The sequence below is a fragment of the Mytilus galloprovincialis genome, chromosome 6 (assembly GCF_965363235.1).
Source record: "Mytilus galloprovincialis chromosome 6, xbMytGall1.hap1.1, whole genome shotgun sequence".
Taxonomy (NCBI): domain Eukaryota; kingdom Metazoa; phylum Mollusca; class Bivalvia; order Mytilida; family Mytilidae; genus Mytilus; species Mytilus galloprovincialis.
Genome location: NC_134843.1, coordinates 4,092,520 through 4,109,618, shown reverse-complemented (window position 1 = coordinate 4,109,618; position 17,099 = coordinate 4,092,520). Strand labels below are relative to the sequence as shown.

Here is a 17,099-nt window from a genome sequence, read left to right as displayed (position 1 = left end):
TTGAAGTCATCTTAAGGTTATAACGTATTAATCTTCCCAATTAAGCATTCGCAGGTGCAATACTGATATCGGTAACAGGATAGACAAAAAGGTAACAGGATAGACTTTTATATAGTAATATATCAGAAACGTACGTTCCTGTTACCAATGAAATATAGAGAAAAGTAAACTAACTTATGAGGGATTTACTTGATGTTGGGTTTATTTGAAAGGGTGAAAAAATGCCGAACAATATAAATTGCTATCTTAGACTTGCATTACTGGTGGTAATTTTTACAACCTTTGAAAACCAATTTTTAGAGGCATTTTTCAGTACAACCTGTTAAATTGGCAAATAATCTATTATATTACAGAATGAATATATATAGAAGTTTATTCTCTTGAAAACCATCTAATTGTCTACGTAAAACAAGCTTAACATTTTATCTAAACCTTTTCTTAATAACCCAAAATTTCTTTTGAAAATGGTAACAGGATAGACAAAATAATGTACCACCGATCAAAAAATGTTTCAACATATTTTTGTATGACATCATTAAGATTGCATCTTTTAATATGTTGTTCTTAAAGTACTGTTTGTTTTGATTTGCTTATGTAGAGGGTTGTTTAAATAAGTATCTTTTAATAATTTTTTCAATTTCAAAATTCGACATTTTTTGAAAATGACCCATATATTTTTAAACGGATGTTTATTTCTTTTTTCACGCTCAGCTGACCGGATTTTTCACTGCATTAGAGCAATGCTACGAAACGGGTCGAGTGTAAAGTTTGGATAAAGTCGATTGTTTACAATTTGCAGTATGTACACGAGACTGTGTAAACACATCACTATATTAAAATCAGAATTGGTATTTTGACCAGATCTGATTGTTTTTCATGTGGAAAACGTCCGTATGGGAGCGTATACCACTATTGTCACTAGAACCTCAATTGGTTCGATTGTTTACAATTTGCAGTCTGTTACGTGTACACCTGGTACACGAGACTGTGTAAACACATAACTATTAAATCAGAATAGGTATTTTGACCAGATCTGATTATTTTAATGTGGATAACGTCCGTATGGGAGCGTATACCACTATTGTGACTAGAACCTCAATTGGTTCAATAAATTTCAATCAGAAAAGGGAATCTGCCCATTTCTGATTGTTTTATTTGGAAAACGTTCCATACAGGGAGCGTAGACCAACAGTGATACTGTTTGAACAGTTGATAAATACATCACAATCAGAATAGGGATTTTGCCCACAACTGATGATGTTTTTTTTGGTTAACCTTCCATTCAGGGAACATAAACCATATTTATTGAAAATAAAATGTGCTCAATGGATCACTATAGACTTAAAATAGAATAGGGATTTTGCCCAAGTCTATTTGATTAATGTTGACATGTTTCATACAAGAAACATAGGATTCATTCATTGGGTCTGTTTTATTCTTAATGTGAGATTGGTAGAACCCAACAGTTTATGCAATGGCTACACATTGTTTTTCCTAGAGTTAAATATTGATTCAGAATTCTGAAGTATAGAGGACTCAAATATGCTGATTTATAGAAACAAGATTATCATTAATTTAGATCTTGTAAAAAAATTAGTAAAATATTGGTAAATAAATAAATAAGATTTAAAGCATTGTGGATGCAGGATTTATTTAAAATGCTAGACATGGTCTAGGAAATTGAAGTAGTTCTCAAGATTTGAAACTATCTATTATACAGCTCTTTATATAAACCTTTTATTTAGTCAGTCTTTACGAGATGCAGAAAAAAAAGAAGAGGTTTTTTTTGGAGTAACACATGATGTACCAATATAAACATATAATATATATACATTTCAATTGGTTCTCAAATTTTAGCACCAGTGTAGAAGCAGTTAATCTAACAGCAAAATGTAGGAAAAGCAATTTATTTAAAAGACTGATTAATAGTTAGCAAATAGCTTTCAATAGTCTAAGAATAGTAAATGGAAGTAAAATATAGTATGATAATTCCATGATTATATCAAATCAAATGCGAGACATTTTCTTAATATTATACCTAAATATTAAAATGTCACTGTTTATTTTTTATTTTAGCTCATTATAAGCATAAAGTTGCAAAAATCTAGTCTGGTCAAAGTCAAGTTGTGTATTATCTATATGCAGGAAGGTTTTCCGAATGCATGTGATTTTAACCTCGGAATTGATGGTAATTATTCACTTTTCAATTTCCATATTACCAGCCAGAATAATATAAATATATAGCATAGAGTTAGTATCTTATGCAAGAATATGCTACACAAAATTGAAATGTGTTTATTTTAAACAATTACTTTGAATTTTGATTCAATTTTGTTTTGAAAGATGTGATTATTTAAATCACATTAATTTTGTTTTTGCCAAATCTGGGGACAAATGCAAAATTCTTCTGAGTGACTAAGTTAACCAAATGACTGGGTTGAAGTCACAAAATACTACCAAAAGCTGTTTGGTTGATATATATTGAATCATATCAGAATGTATAGGATTCAGATGAGGTGAACCAAGACAGAAATAAAATGAGCATTTTTGATAGTGAAACAATTTCTGAAATAACTAAGAACACTTAAGGATACTGCAAGTTAGTACAAGTGTTTTCCATATTGCCAAACAAGTGTTTTTCTTTAAATACAACTATAGAACTATATTTGACAAGTTGCATTTTAGTATTTCTGATAGCGAAATAATTTCTGAAATTAATATAAACAATTATCAAGAGCAACATACAAGAGTTGTTCATTATGTCAAATTTTTGTTTTCTTTAAATTTGGAACTGTACATGGCAAGATATTCTAGAAAGTTAACCGTTGTCAAATGTTAATTAGAAATATCAAAACATTTTATTTTAGACAGATTTTTCATAGCTGGAGAAAATCATCTGTTAGCATTCTTTTTGGACTTATAAGGACAACAATCATGGCTTTAATTCAGCTCAACATCCAAATGTTCTGTGGAAGCAGTTATATCAATGGAAACATGTATACTGAAACTTTTCCACTGATTTGTCCATTTCTGTATTTTTACACTTGAGTAGTCCAATACAAAACAAAAATATTGGTCATGGTTGAAATGGTAGACATTGTATTCAAAGGTTCTACCACTCATAGAAATTTTATCAGATTTTTTAAATTTAGTCAGTTTACAGAATTGTCATTATACAATAGTACAAGACTTCTCTTGATGAAAATATTTTATTCTAAATCTATAAAATATTAAAAGTAGTATATCTAGCAGAGAAGCAAATTCTCAGGGACTATAACTTTAAAAAAGTTTAAAGATTAATCCAGATTTAGCATAATCATGAAACAACTTTGGTTTGAGTCTTTAATAAACTTTGATTGTATTAAGGACACCTATTTACAAAGTATATTTTAATTGATTATAATTCTTTAATTAAGTAGAAAAGAATTTATTTCCAAAGATGTGATATTGATCAGGTTATCAAAAGATGACAGCAATCATATATTATCTGTTATTATATTAACATAGAGAAAACAATGGAAAGTTAAAGAAAGGTAATAATGTTTCCAAATAAACTTAAGTTTCAAAGTGGAAAGTAATGAAATTAAGGTTGGATTAGTTCTTGTCGATTTGTACAAGCAACAAGAACAACCTATTCAGAAATAAATGCTTACTTACTGTTGCATAAATATTACAACACATTTAGCTCATAATGAAGGAGCTTTAATATAATTATTTCTATACTGACCTGCAGATTATTTATTCATCAGATATAGAAAGATGGGGTATATATACATGTGAGTGCCATTGAGACAACTCTACATCAAGTCTATTAATTTTGCATACTTGTATTTATACAATCTGCAAAGTTTGCCATTGATACATATAGTTATGCAGCATAGCTTCATTGTATAATAAATTCAGTAATTTCGGTTTTTACTAATATCCGTATTTACAAAATTTAATGGAGTTATTTTTTTAAAAATTTCACATAATTTTTTATATGTTGAAATTGTATGTGTGTGAGAGAATTTATCCTCCACCAAATGAAATACTGCTTGTTAATCAGTAAATATTCTATATAATATAAATGTAATTTCATGGTAAGTATATTTAACCAAATTCATATAAAATGGTAATTTTTGAAATCTCAAGAAGAGATTTTATATGAATTTATAGGGTTAAATATACTTACCACAATCCACCACCACCCCTGGAATAAATTCAGTTTTTTGTTCACTTAATTGAAATTATTCAATTAAACGACAAATTAAAACTAAAGCTAGTGTATGTTACACAGGTGAACTATGACGTAGGTGAGTACATCTCATGGATGTAATTTTTAATCACCTAGTTAATTGCGCGAGATTTCATGGTGACGGACGTGTTTTTATATGGTGGTGGAAAATTCTACTTTTATCAACTTTTATCTACAGACAACAGTTGCAGAATATACTTTTATGTCATGAGTGACCCTGCATACACCTAAATATTCATTTCTGAACAACGGTGAAAACGAATTTTACCTTTTATTGAGAACTTTTTATCCGAGAAAGTGAAACACATGTGGCAGCCATTTTGAAAATTCAACAAACTTTTTAAGAAATTTTATGATACATCACTAGCAACCTATATTCATGAACTAATTTCGAAGGAAAGATTAAATATATATTATTTGATTATAATCATCCTGTACTTTTAACTTTTTACTCATTACGTGAATATTTCCGAGCTGTGAAGGACCGTGTGTAAATAAATATCCTAGCACAGTGATCAACCACAACACGATTTTATTCATTTTAGTATATTATCTGGAATAAACTTGAGTCATAAAATATTTTTAACGCTGTAATAGTACATCAACAGCAGAAGGCATGGGATATCCAAGCCACGCTGCTTGCTGATGGTACTATTTACATACGAACTCTGAACTTTTTATCTTGAAAGTGTGAAACAACTTAGACAAATCATTTATTATTTTTATATAGAAGCTTAGTAGTGGCACAGCTTACTTAGACTATATATATATATACTGCATAGATAACTGCTTAGCTTGTATAAACCAACTACTTATCCACTAACGCACACTAGCAATATACTATATCTTATCAACCATTCATGACCGAGGCAAAATTGATTAAATACTTACAAATTCCACGCAAACCTCTAACTGGTACACAACATTTAGCACCAATCATTATATCTGACAGCAAAGGTTCATACTTAAGAGATCAGGTTGTACATTCACTTGACAAAAATATACACTGGCAGTGTAAATCAGGCACGACTATCCAAGATCAATTAAAGTGGCTTAAAACAAATATAAACAACAAAGTCAAACAAGTCGGTGATATCAGTATATACATATGGTCAGGTACCTGTAACCTCACTACAAGGGACAAGAATGGTTACATCTCTCTAAGATCTACAAGTGATGATACAGTTCAACTCATCTTAGACAAATTTCATGAGTGCATTGATATTGTAAAGAAATATCCACATTCCAAGATCACAATACTTGAAATACCACCATATTCCATCATTAAATATAATCAGAAAATAGCCTCAAAGATCAACAATAAAAAACAAAACAACCACAAGGACGGCAATAACAATCACACCGACTTAGTGGCACAATCAGATATTATAGATAAATATACAGAACAAGAAACACAACTTCAACAACAAATAGTCAAAGTCAACGACGGTATTAAATATTTGAATAGTACTCTCGGAACAAAATCTCCCTGCTTCTCTATCCATCTACAAAGTAGGCGACAAAGGTCAAGAGGGAAAAGTAAACCGACTGAAAAATACATAAACTACAATTTATATTCTGATGGTATACATCCAAAAAGACTACTCGCTAAAGCCTGGCTTGGTCAAATTTCAGACTTAATACAGAAAGACTGTTGGTATTAATATCATAGTTGTAAAGCAGACTATAAAAACAGAAGGCATGGGATATCCAAGCCACGCTGTTAAAATATAGTTCTGATTACAACTAAAAGTGAATAAATAATAACCCGACACGATATTCTTTAAGCAACTACTCAACTAAAGGTAAATAATAACCTTGATACATCATGACAAGCATTAGCAAACAGGGAATACATACAAGTACCAACCCTAGAACTGAAAATTTACGATACAATGACTTTGAGCTAAATTTAGATAGGGCGATTGCTCGGAAACTTCAAGCTGCAAAGCGCCAAGCAAATATCATCTATAAATTTACAGGGGGAGGTATTACAGGAGAAGCTGATGCTGTTTCCTTCGAACTATTAAAGAATGCTTTGATATACTATTATCAACAACTCAACAGTGAGAATAACAACATTACTGTAAAAACAGTACAAGACCAGGATAAAAAAGGTCTTGTTATCAGCATGATATTTCGTATGTACATAGACCAAACCCACATCTATACATTGTCAGCATACTACACGACTTGCCGCTTACTAGTCAATGGGAAAGATACAGAGAGGTTCATGAAAACCGACCTACCTAATATACATAATACCATCAAAAATGTAGTCCTAAATGGTAACCGAGTAAATCTTCAAACACTCAATAACCAATTAGAAGAACAATTGCAACAACTATCAAATATGAGGAACTCGCCAACAAACTCCAGTCAGGACTCTAGCATTAATACCTCCCATACTGCAGTCACCATTAAAGATACTGTAATATCTAAACAAAACAGTGAGACAATCTCTATTAAATGTGTAAAATGCGGACGTAACGTTCAGACAAGAGGGGTTCTTTGTACTACTGGTAAACACTGGATTCACTACAGATGTGACTATTTAAATGAAGATGACATTCACAAAATAGAAAATAATACTAGTGACAATGCCTACACATGTAAAAAATGTACAGAACCATGTGTTAGTAAAAATAGAATACAAAATCTGATGTTAAAGCCTCCTCCAGAAATTGAATGTTTACACTCTGCAAGGGACATTCTAAACGAAGAGCTACAATTGGATTGCTGCATATGTAATCTACAGATAGATGGTGTCATTATCAACTGTGAAGTATGTACCTTACCCTGTCACCAAATGTGTATTACACGTAACAAAGAGAGCGATGATACAAGCATATGTACCAACTGTATAGGCAATATGGATCAAAGAACTGACTCGTCAAACACCAATGAACCAGATGTAGTTGATATTAGTACTCCAGCTACTCCGCTAAATGTTAATTCTACAAGGAATGATGACGAAGAAAATACAACTGTGAAAAATACATACAGTAGCAACAACACAGCTGTAACACAGAAAGAGAACATCGTAGATCCAAAGGAAATTAAACAAGCTGAATTGAGGCAAAGAGAGACAAAGTTACGTAAGCGTGAGGAAGAGGTAAAACTTAGAGAAAGAATGTTGGAAGAGACGAAGAATGAAAGAACGTGGTTTCAATCTCACATACATAAATTAGAAACTAGAATCAAAGAGCTCGAGAGATCAAACGAGATATTACGAAAAGATGTACAATTAATACATAGAACGGAAAGCAGCAACCCGACAATAGTACACACTAACCAAGATGATCAACATGTTAGAAGTACCCCAAAGGATAATAATTTCCTATTAAACAACCTGCAAGACAGAGTCTCCAACTTTATTTTACGTCAAATAGATACACAGTTATCCAAAATGGAAGGAAATTTTAACTTTGAAAATGAAAAGTTTGATAAATCACCACATAAGGCTACACAGGCACCATCATCAGGTCAAAACCAAAATGTAAATATACCACAGCAAAACATAGCGAAACCATCCGTCCAACTTGATACAGATGTGAACTTTGAGGAGCACAACACTCCCATACTACCTAGAAATGGCCATCTACCACAATATACCGGCCCTCTTAATATTCAAAGACCAGAAACACATCATATAATGGGACAACCAATATACTTCCAACCACCTCCGAACATCAACCATCCGCCTCCGAACATTAACTATCCTCTAAAGAAACAAAATATACAGCATCATCCTGCTCAAACCATGACCATCTCTAATGCAAGTCAGGATTACCTAACGACAACTACCAATTCTTTTTTAGAGTTGAATCGCATGGTAAACAGACTGACCTAACCTCTAGTCACCGAGAAAGAAACATAGAGTGCAACAACAACAATCAAGACACTCTAAACATTCTATCGTTTAACTGTAAAAACATAAAAACTACAGGTCAATTCTTCCAAGAAATAGAGAAATCCATAGATATTATATTAATTCAAGAACACTGGCTATTTCATTTCGAACTAGAACAATTAAAAGAACTACACCCGAAATTAGTAGGTGTCGGAAAAGCAGTAGATTCAGATAACCCAATTGCGGCCTCTCATGTGCCTCGTGGATATGGTGGTGTAGCAGTGCTTTGGCAAAAATCAATAGACCGTTATATTAAACCACTGCCTGACGGATCAAGTAGATTACAATGTATCGAATTAACCATAGATAAACCACAGATAATTATATCAGCATACCTTCCTACAAAATCCTCAAATGATAGCTACGACATATTTTTAGACTGTTTAGACCAGATTTACGAAATTGTACAAAAGTATGGTGGGACCCATGAAATTATAGTCGGAGGAGACCTTAATGAAGATCTATACAATCCATCCAATAACAGCAGACGCAAACATAAACTCAACGATTTAATGGTGGAATGTAATTTGAAAACTAACTCTAAAGGCCTCACTTTTATAAATGTAAATGGTATTGATACATCTGAAATTGACTATTTTCTATATACTGATCCAAAGTGTGAACCATCGAAAAGACTGATTGATTTACCATCTAATGTATCAGACCATCATCCTATATCAATGCGAATCAAATGTAACATTACTCGAGAACAACAATCAAGGAACTCTGAAAAACAAAAACACAAAATTAGATGGAATAAGGTGGACAAACCTAGGTATGAAGAGACTATCAGCAGAAATATTGGAGATTTTGTAGAAAGGTTAAACTCCGATAAGGTTAATATAGAAGTGATTACCCTTCAAGCAATGGACCTCTTGTCTAATACTGCAAAACAGCTGGACCAGAAGAAAACGTATGGGAAAAATAAATTAAAACTCAATGTGTGGAACAAAGAAATTTCGGAATCATTAGAAGCAAATAAATTGGCATTTAAAAACTGGAAATCAGCCGGTAGACCCCCAAATATTGATAATATACTTTTAACAGAAAAGAAACTCACTAGAAAAAACTTCAGGACAGCCATTAGAAATGAAGAAATCAGAAGAAAGCATAACGAAAGAAATGACATTATTAATTACAATCAAAATGATAAACAGAAATTTTTTAAATTAATACGGAAACAGAGGCAAAACGGAAACACCTTTATCAATGATCTACACGTTGAAAATGAAATATTTGAGAGAAATGATATTTTAAAAGGCTGGAACCAACATTTTAGTAAACTTGCTATTCCATCTGAACATCCTGACTTTAACTATCAACATTTAGCACTATGTGAAATGGATTATGTCTCTATAAAAAGGATAAGTGAACATTATGCTACCAGATATGTAGATTTAGACACTATCGAGAAAGCTATAAAATCAATCAATAAAGGAAAAGCTGAAGATGTATTTGGTATATCTATTGAAAATGTGTTATATGCCGGACAACAATTTAAATTATTTTTGCATAAACTGATAAATCGAATGTTCCAAGATAGGGTACTTCCTGACATCATCAAAACAGGGTTATTATCACCAGTATTTAAAAACAAGGGAGACAAAAACGATGCCAAATATTATCGTGGAATAACAGTCCTTCCCATACTTTTGAAGATCATTGAATTTATTTTACGTATAGACCTAAGATCTGGCTCTCTAAAATTACAGTCCATACTTCAAAAAGGCTTCACGGCAAATACATCACCTCTGAATGCTGCTATTATTTTAGAAGAAGTGTATAGGGAATATATGGACAAAAAATTACCTTTCTATATAGTACTACTGGATGCAAAGTCAGCTTTTGATGTTGTTGTTCTAAAAATGTTGTTAAGAAAAGTATATATATCAGGCACTGATCCATCATCTTGGCTACTGATCGATGAAATCCATAAGAACACAGAATCTCGAATAAAATGGTCAACCGAAATCTCAGAAAAATTTTCAGTTCTACAAGGAGTTAAACAAGGCGGTTTATTGAGCGCAGACCTATATAAGGTATATATCGAAGATCTTCTTAGTACATTTGAAAATACTACATCTGGATGTGAGATAGGTGAAACGCTAATTAATGCAGTAGCGTGTGCTGACGACGTAGCAATTGTTAGCGAAAACCCACATGAACTACAATACCTTGTGAATATTGCTGCACAATACAGTGAAGATCATCACTATCTCTTACAGCCACAAAAAAGCGTAGTTATACAAGTACAACCCTCAAACCGAAAAAAATCTGAGGATCCAGTAAGAATATATATAAACAACAATGCAATGCCAATTTCAGATAAATCTCCACATTTGGGCATCTTAAGATCAACAACCAGTCAAAAAACACAAGATGCTACCATTGAACAGAACATCACCAAATCAAGAAGAGCCGCGTACAGCTTAATGTCAGCCGGTATGCATGGAGAAAATGGACTTGATCCTAGTACTGCTATTCAACTATTCAAAACCTTCGTACAACCCATCTTAACCTATGGTCTCGAAGTCATACTACCAACTTCAAAAAACCTACTTAAATTAGAAACATTTCAGAAGAAAATATTAAAACAAATTTTATCCGTTCCTATATCAGCTCCTGATCCTAGTATTTACATCATGTCTGGCATTTTACCTATAGAAGCTCAAATTGATCAAAAATCATTAAATTTATTCAACAACATCTGTAACCAAAATGAAAACCATTTAGAAAAGAAAATAGCAAGGAGGCAATTAATAGCAAAAAATCAAGAAAGTAATAGCTGGTTCATAGCGATCAAGAGGGTACTATTCAAATACGATCTACAATCACCAATCGTACTTCTAAACGACCCACCAACAAAATATTCTTGGAAGAAATCCGTTCGTTTAGCAATTGACCATTACTGGAAAAATGCATTAATACAAAAGAGCTGTACTTATAAATCTCTGAAATATCTTGGGATCTCGAACATTTCACCAGGAAAATGCCATACATTATTATCCATTGGAAATACAAGTGACCCAACGAGAGAAGCTGTCCGAATATCTGTGAAACTAAAGGTTATTACTGATACGTACATTTTACAATCTCATAGATCAAGATATAATCTAAATGAGACTCCTACTTGTAAATTATGTGATACAGATATCGAAGATCGTTCTCATTTTTTGCTTACATGTAAAATACTCCAATGCATTAGAGAAAGATATCTTAACCAAATCGATGAAATTATCTCTGATTTCTTGAACTTTAGAATGAGGGACATACCAACTGATGACCAACTACAAATTATCTTGGACTGCACCGTGTTACTTTCTCGGTATACAAATGATAATACAATACTTCAAAGGATAGAAGATTTATCAAGGCAGTTGATTTATGCTCTTCACGTTGCTAGATATAGAACGTTGGACATTAAGAAGAGATAATTGTGCGTCTTTAACAGGAAATAAGTATATTGTTAGTGTGCCGGGAACATTTAGTGCTAATTTTACCGTGATCGATATTATGTATATATATGTTGTATATATATAGTGTATATAAATGTGGTGATGGATATAATTGACATTATTGTGATGACGGATTACTGTTGTCTGTAGATAGTGAAGAAAACTGTACTCAATTGAGGTTGTCCCAACGTGGACGGAAAAAGAATACCAGAAGATGAGAACATGTTGTGAAAGCAAACATATTCTATATAATATAAATGTAATTTCATGGTAAGTATATTTAACCCTATAAATTCATATAAAATCTCTTCTTGAGATTTCAAAAATTACCATTTTGTACAAATTATAATTTGTACAAAAATATTGTACAAATTATAATTTGTATTTTGACTTTGTACAAATCATAATTTATACAAAACGTGCCTGTACAAATTACAATTTGTACAAAATTTGATCAAAATTCACTTATAACTTGTACAATAGTTTAAAATATGAATTTTGGTGAAAAATAGATTGATTCACTCGATAGAATTATAATAATCTGACCACACACTAAACCTTATTAACAAAATACACAGGTTATACACATCTACAAAAGGCAGATTGATCTTCGAAATTTTGAGAGAGAAAAAAGTAAACAAAAAGGATTTTTTTTTCAAATTTTTAATACATAAACTACTTTTTTCCTTAAAAAAATATCATTCAAAAGTATTGCTTGATTAGTTCTTATCGTTATTTTGAGGATTTTTTTTATTTATAAACTTTGCAAAAACGATTATAGTTGTAAAATTTGATATTTTGTATCGTGAAAGATCGTGAACAGATTTTTGATGATCGTGAAAAGGATCTCAAAATATATGTTGCCACTTGTTCGTTATTTCAAAAAGTCCATGAAAACAATCAAATCGTTCTTTAAACAAGTGATAATTTATATTTGTAATTGGTACATCAAAAGATTGGATTTACATGACTTATTCTGCTTCACTTTTGTTTGTGAAAAGATTGATGGTTTAATGCCATTGGGTCTGATGATTTTATAATACTACACCAACTAGTTTTTTCATAAAATAAAAGTCTATCTGTCTGTTCTGCATACGTTTTAAGTTGTTTTTTCAAGTTTAGATAGTCTCAACTGATTTCTGTTAAGTTTTATGCACAGTCATAGATATTTATAAAACAAAGATCCTTGTTGAAAAAAACCCAGATAAAAAACGGCAAAAAAACAACTGACACAATTCCGACTTTAGCATAGTCATATTCCTAACCAAAGGGGGTATTTAATCTCGCTTTCTTTCTGTGATATTTATTCATTTAAACGTCTAACTGAAGCAGTGAAATACACATGTTCATTCACAGCAACGATTCCTGAGCTTCAACGTTTGCTATGTGAAGCAGTTAAAATGTCTGTAAAACAGGTCGTCATCGATTTGAGAGTCAAAAGATGGTTTGCAATAGCCGATTCCATAAATCAGTAAATCACCTGTTCAAACAATTGATAAAGAACTTCTTTCGAGTTTTATAACTTAGGTGTACTGTGTGGTCATTTAATAGCAGTTCAATAATGTGTGTCAATGCTTTTTTCGCCAAAGAAGAAGAAGTAGAAGAAGAAGAAGAATTGTTTTTGAGCTACGGCGCGACATGTGAAAAAAAAACCTCCCCTTTTTTACAAAATACTCAATAACTCAAAAATAAAATTTTGAGTCGTCACCAAAAAGTATACAGATCTTTGGATTAATATAACAAAGAAGTGTGTAAAGTTTTAAGCAATAATCATAAATCGTTTTTGAGATATGGCGTGACATGTAAAAAAAACCTCCCCCTTTTTTACAAAATACTCAATAACTCAAAAATGAAATTTTGAATCATCACCAAAAAGTATACAGATCTTATGATTAATATAACAAAGAAGTGTGTAAAGTTTTAAGCAATAATCATAAATCATTTTTGAGATATGGCGCGACATGTAAAAAAACCCTCCCCCTTTTTTACAAAATACTCAATAACTCAAGAATGAAATTTTTAATCATCACCAAAAAGTATACAGATATTAAGATTAATATAACTAAGAAGTATGTAAAGTTTTAAGCAATAATCAAGAATCGTTTTTGAGATACGGTGCGATATGTGAAAAAAAACGCACCCCTGTTTTAGTTACAAAGTGCCGTAACTCAAAAAGTTTAAATCTTATTTTCACCAAAAAATATACAGATCATTTGACCATCAGAAAAAACAACTATATTAAGTTTCATGAAATTTAGATAAGTCGTTCTCAAGTTACAGTGCGACATGTTTACGCCGGACAGACAGACAGAAGGACGGTACGACGGACAGACAGACAGACAGACAGATGGACGGACAGACGGACAGACGGACGGACAGACAGACGGATGGACACTGGACATTTGAACCTAGGTTTTTTCAGTATATGGATATGGATAGTAAACTGCACATTGCCAGAAAACAAAGAAATAGTGATGGCAACGTTAAATACGTTAATATAGTAATGCAAATAGACAGGAAATAATAAAAAATAAATTAAAAACATTGATTTACAAAATTTTAATCTGCTAACCGAGTCCCTGTGTGTAGTGCTACCTTAAAAAAAATTCAAAATGTGAGTTAAATTATTGTGATTATAACTCTGTCACATTTTTCGCAATAATATAAATATTATAATAATTTCTGAATTTACAGTCTTTAGATTAGAACACAGATACATATGTATGTTTATATAACAATAATCAGCCTTTTCATTTTTTTAAGTGTTAATTACAAGACCCTGTATGGTGTTTATTTAGCAATATGATTGCATAGCATTTTAAATTTCAATTCACTTAAACACTGTAATGAAATGCATTTTGTTCAAAGATTGGATTATTGAAACAAAGCTTGGAAATTAACCAGGTATTCTAACTGTATCTCGCATTCTACCTACAGAGAATTACAGCAGAAGACTGAAGAGAATGAAAGTGAATTTTCAATCTCCCAGAAATGTCTCAATGGTTATCTGTATAAAATGTATAAAATGTATATATTAAAATTGAGAATGGAATAGTATTAAAGTATTAAGCTTTAATACTATAAAACTACAACAGGACATTACTATTTTGGGTTGAAATAAGCTAAAAAATCGTAATGCCCGGTATTACCAGTTTCTGGGAGTACTGCCCAGCCTAGGAAAAACCCACAATTTACTTGGCCAACCCTGCATGTTAAACATTTCAGTTGGGCGACCTACATTTGCGTGGATTTTAAAATGACACAGTGACGGATTACATTTGTGCGGAGAAATTGTATTATGTTTGCGAGAATTTACCCTGTAGTTTACCTGAGTTTTTTTTTTTACCTGTAATTTGTTTTTCGATTATTGCTTTGAACATAAATTGGTGATCATACCACATCTTATTGATGAACATATTTATAGACATACCTAAGACAAGTCTTTATTAATTTATACAAACATTAAAAAGCACTACATTTATGTAAAAGACACTTTTAAAATAAATTCAGCGACGGTAAACTGAATTTTCTCTTTTGTCAGTGCGTTTTACAAGGGCTTGGTTATCGCTGTCGTGAATTTTAACGAAATGGTCACCTGAGCTTGTATAATAATCTCAACAAAAGTGTAGATGGATGGTTGAGTTGAATAAAACTGTTCATTGTAAAGGCTATGAAAAGACTCTTGCCCATCATAATGTTGGTATGTTCTGTCTGCTTCATTGGGCACAGTGGCGGATCCAGAAATTTTCATAAGTGGGGGCCCACTGACTGACCTAAGAGGGGGCCCGCTCCAGTCATGCTTCAATGATTCTCTATATAAGCAACCAAATTTTGTCCCAAAAAGTGGGGGCCCAGGCCCCCTGCCCCCCCCCCCCCCCTAAATCCGCCTCTGGGGCACAGCCTTCCACATTGTTGATGGAAATTTTGAGTTGCTAATAACGTAAATTTCTACTAAATAGTCTTTTTTTTTATTTTTCATATATTTTTGTATGAATCTGCACAAATGTAGTAACTTTTCAACAGATAAAATTCGTGCAAACATAATGTGTTTTTTCGCGCAAACATGGATTTTTTCCGCACAAAAGGAACGTGCCGTTTCAGTTTTAAACGAGTATTATAACATTTACACCATGATCATGATGATGGTTAAATTTAATTGGATTTGTGTACATAGTATTTTGGGAAGATGTTTCCTTTGGGGATGTGTAAATACTCTTTTTGTGATAATACACCAAAAGTGAGATGCAAATTAATAGAAAAAGAAGAAGAATTTGTGAGATCTTCCACAACCTGTTAAAGGATTCAGACATGAAAGACCCCCATCTACACACTCTTCTAAAGCATTGTTTAAAATACATGTAGGTCAAATAATTATGACCTCTTGAAAGGCTATTTTATTTACTGGGTAAGACATCAAGGCTATTTTATTTACTAGGCAAGAAGTCAAAGTAAAAAAATAAAGTAGCATTTCAAGACGACTTAATTATTTGGACTGTTTAAACTAAAAAAAACTAGTTCAATATTCCAATTTACCTTTGTACCAGTGGGGGATCCAGAACTTTTTATAAGGGTAGCCCACTGACTGACCTAAAGAGGATCCCACTCCAGTCATGCTTCAGTGATTCCCTATATAATCAACCAAATTTTCCCAACAAAAAGGGGGGTGGGCACTCAGTCCCCCCTTTTTTTGGATCCGCCTATGTGTACATTCTCAGTAACTTTGAGTTTAAACGTATATATACACATGTGCAAAGACAATGCATACTTTACACATGTGTTTATATGACATTAATGACAATCATATATATATATGTCAACGACATGTGAATAAATGTGTTAATATGTCTCTGGTTAAAGTTATAATACTGATTAATGAAAATGGCAGTTGTGTCCCATTCATGTGAAGTGTTTGAGGTATAGATTTTGTCATTTGATAAGCGGGACTTTTAGTTTTGGCTACTTTTGTCTTTTGAATTTTCCTTGGAGTTCGATATTTTTAATGTTATTTGACTTTTTATTAGTAATCTCGGATCAAGGGCAATGGTCATTTAGCTGATGTTGACCTTAAGGTCCAATCTGATGCTTTGGAAGTTCATTAAAATTGCTCTTACCTATAATTTTGTAAACAGGTATCAATCAGATAATCAGGAAGGAAATCCGAAAAAAGGGAGACAACACTGTTATATTTTATAGTGGTCAAGCTCCCCAAAACGAAAGTAGAGTAAAATACTAGCATAGATTTTTTTCCTCTCGGATTGTTTATTTTTTAGGACTTTTATTTTATATGATTAATGAAACAAATATATTTCAAAAATTCACCAAAGGCATTAACTAATTTTTTATGGTGAAAAAGGGGATTGCAACACAGGCACTCGTCTCAGAATTTTCTTCCCTAAATATATACCTTTGTGTTATATAAATTATGTATAATGGGGAACAAAATTATGAGACGAGTGCCTGTGGATTGCAACTTGATTTTTTTCTAACCTACCAC

The 17,099-nt window shown here is 32.1% G+C and overlaps 1 protein-coding gene across 2 annotated transcripts in view; it reads right to left on the bottom strand.

The window, feature by feature from the left end:
* Positions 1–16,776, bottom strand: part of LOC143078738 (uncharacterized) — a 29,923-nt gene extending 13,147 nt beyond the window's left edge. The window contains exon 1 of one of the 2 annotated variants that reach the window (XM_076253686.1): positions 16,717–16,776. The gene's annotated coding sequence lies outside the window, so the exon portion shown is untranslated. The remainder of the gene's footprint in view (positions 1–16,716) is intronic. The other variant, XM_076253687.1, reaches the window with a different exon arrangement.
* Between the last annotated feature and the right edge of the window lie 323 nt (positions 16,777–17,099).